This window comes from Triticum aestivum, chromosome 5B (genome assembly GCF_018294505.1).
Source record: "Triticum aestivum cultivar Chinese Spring chromosome 5B, IWGSC CS RefSeq v2.1, whole genome shotgun sequence".
In the NCBI taxonomy this organism is placed as follows: Eukaryota; Viridiplantae; Streptophyta; class Magnoliopsida; order Poales; family Poaceae; genus Triticum; species Triticum aestivum.
In genome coordinates this window covers 679,060,435-679,063,892 of record NC_057807.1, presented here as the reverse complement: position 1 = coordinate 679,063,892, position 3,458 = coordinate 679,060,435, and positions in this window count along the sequence as shown.

The window sequence follows — 3,458 nt, the reverse complement described above, 5'->3', positions numbered from 1 at the left end:
GACGGGGACGGGGCGGCGACGGGGGCGGCGACGAGGGATGGAGACGTACGGGGGCGGCGGGCGACGGTGTAGAGGAGAAGAAGCCAGATGAGAAACTGAAATTTTCGTAAGTGTTGTTTAAATAGGAGGGGCCTTTAGTACCGGTTTGTGCCACCAACCGGTACTAAAGGCCAGTTTTGGCCAGCCCAAGCAGCGGGAAGCGACCCCCTTTAGTACCGGGTGGTGGCACAAACCGGTACTAAAGGCCCCCCCTTTAGTACCGGTTTGTGCCACGACCCGGTACTAAAGGGGGTGCGCTGGCGCAGGTGCGGTGCGGCAAGTTTAGTCCCACCTCGCTAGCCGAGGGGCGACCGCACTGGTTTATAAACCCCCGTGCGGTCGCTCTCTCGAGCTCCTCTCCAAAGCAGGCCTACTGGGCCTACGTGTTCTTTGCTGCCCTGTGGGCCCACTTGGCCTTTGTAGGCCTGCATCCTGGCCCAACAACAGGTTGGGTTTCTAGTTGTATGCAGGCCGCTCTGGCCTAGTAGGCGGGCTTTTTTTTATTTTTTTTGCTTTATTTTTTTGTGTTTTTTTGTGTATTTAGAGTTTCTTTGTGAATATTTTTGCTTTAGGTACAAAAAATTACAAACTTTCTGTTAGTGCCCGTAGTTTTCAAATTTGAATAGTTTAAATTTTGAATTATTTGAAATTAGTGTGAATCACTAGTTTGTGAATAACTTAACTTTAAAAATCAGTAAAGGCATGAAAGAATTTGTTTGCACATAAAATTTCTTCGCGTTTCAAATGCCAAAACACATTACTACCCTAACTATTACAGAGATTCCCCTCTGGGTCTGAAACACAGAAGAAAGTGATGATAGTGAAGCCGGTCACATCCCAGATCTTTGGGTGTGAAACTTTTTCTTCGCGTGTGTCCCTTTGCGCCGTAACCATGGAAAATCTTCATCATTTAACGGGATGCTCGAGTCAATATTCACTGTGAATGGGGCAATTTCATCAAACTTTTCATAATCTTCTGACTTGTCTGTCTTGTCATCCACTCCCACAATGTTTCTCTTCCCAGAAAGAACTATGTGCCGCTTTGGCTCATCGTACGATGCATTCGCTTCCTTATCTTTTCTTTTTCTTGGCTTGGTAGACATGTCCTTCACATAGAAAACCTGTGCCACATCATTGGCTAGGACGAATGGTTCGTCTGCATACGCAAGATTGTTGAGATCCACTATTGTCATTCCGTACTGCGGGTCTTCCGTTACCCCGCCTCGTGTCATATTGACCCATTTGCACCGAAACAAAGGGACCTTTAAACCACGTCGATAGTCAAGTTCCCATATGTCCTGTATATAACCATAATATGTTTCCTTTCCTGTCTTGGTTTCTGCATCCAAGCGGACACCACTGTTTTGGTTGGTGCTCTTCTTATCTTGGGCGATCGTGTAAAATGTATTACCATTTATCTCGTACCCTTTGAAAGTCATTATATTCGAAGATGGTAACTAGGACAACAAGTACAGGTCATCTTCAATAGAGGTGTCATGCATGGTACGTGTCTGCAACCAGCTGGCGAAACTCCTGGTTTGTTCATGTGTAATCCAGTCATCAGACCGCTCCGGGTGTTTGGAGCGTAGCAAATTCTTGTGTTCATCCATATACGGAGCCACCAAGGCGGAATTCTGTAGAACTATGTAGTGTGCTTCAGTGAGAGAATGTTCGTCCATACATATTATTTGTTCCCCTCCTAGCGTGCCTTTTCCATCCAGTCTGCCCTTATGCCGCGATCCAGGAACACCGAACGGCTTAAGGTCAGGAATAAAGTCAATACAAAACTCAATGACCTCCTCATTTTGATGGCCCTTGGAGATGCTTCCTTCTGGCCTAGCACGGTTATGAACATATTTCTTTAAGACTCCCATGAACCTCTCAAAGGGGAACATATTGTGTAGAAATACAGGACCCAAAACGTTAATCTCTTCGCATAGGTGAACTAGGACGTGCGTCATGATGTTGAAGAAGGATGGTGGGAACACCAACTCGAAACTGATAAGACATTGCACCAAATCATTCTGTAACCTTGGTATGATTTCTGGATCGATTACCTTCTGAGAGATTGCATTGAGAAATGCACATAGCTTCACAATGGCTAATCGAACGTTTTCCGGTAGAAGCCCCCTCAATGCAACCGGAAGCAGTTGCGTCATAATCACGTGGCAGTCATGAGACTTTAGGTTCTGGAACTTTTTCTCTGCCATGTTTATTATTCCCTTTATATTCGACGAGAAGCCAGACGGTACCTTAATACTGAGCAGGCATTCAAAGAAGATTTCCTTCTCTTCTTTGGTAAGAGCGCAACTTGCATGACCCTGATGTATGCCGTCTTCTCCGTGCATACGTTGCTGGTCCTCCCGTGCCTCAGGTGTATCTTTTGTCTTCCCATACATGCCCAAGAAGCCAAGTAGGGTCACGCAAAGATTCTTCGTCACGTGCACCACGTCGATTGCGGAGCGGACCTCTAGGTCTTTCCAATATGGTAGGTCCCAAAATATAGATTTCTTCTTCCACATGGGTGCGCGTCCGTCAGCGTCCTTCGGAACAGGTTGTCCGCCAGGACCCTTTCCAAATATCACCTTCAAATCCTTGACCATATCATGTACATCAGCACCAGTACGGTGGCGAGGCTTCGTCCGGTGATTCGCCTCACCTTTGAAATGCTTGCCTTTCTTTCTTACGGGATGCCCGCTCGGAAGAAATCGACGATGTCCCAGGTACACATTATTCTTACAACTATTCAAATATATACTGTCGGTATCATCCAAACAGTGCGTGCATCCGCGGTATCCCTTGTTTGTCTGTCCTGAAAGGTTACTGAGAGTAGGCCAATCATTGATGGTCACGAACATCAACGCCTTTAGGTGAAATTCTTCCCCCATGTGCTCATCCCATGCACGTACACCTGTTCCATTCCACAGTTGTAAGAGTTCTTCAACTAATGGCCTTAGGTACACATCAATGTCGTTGCCGGGTTGCTTAGGGCCTTGGATGAGCACTGGCATCATAATGAACTTCCGCTTCATGCACAACCAAGGAGGAAGCTTATACAAACATAGAGTCACAGGCCAGGTGCTATGGTTGCTGCTCTGCTCCCCAAAAGGATTAATGCCATCTGCGCTTAGACCAAACCATACGCTCCTTGCATCATCTGCAAACTCCTTCCCGTACTTTCTTTCGATTTTTCTCCACTGCGACCCGTCAGCGGGTACACTCAACTTTCCGTATTTCTTACGGTCTTCTCTGTGCCATTGCATTGCCTTGGCATGCTCTTTGTTTTGGAACAAATGTTTCAACCGTGGTATTATAGGAGAATACCACATCACCTTGGCAGGAATCTTCTTCCTGGGGCGCTCGCCCTCGACATCACCAGGGTCATCGCGGCTGATCTTATAGCGCAATGCACCACATAC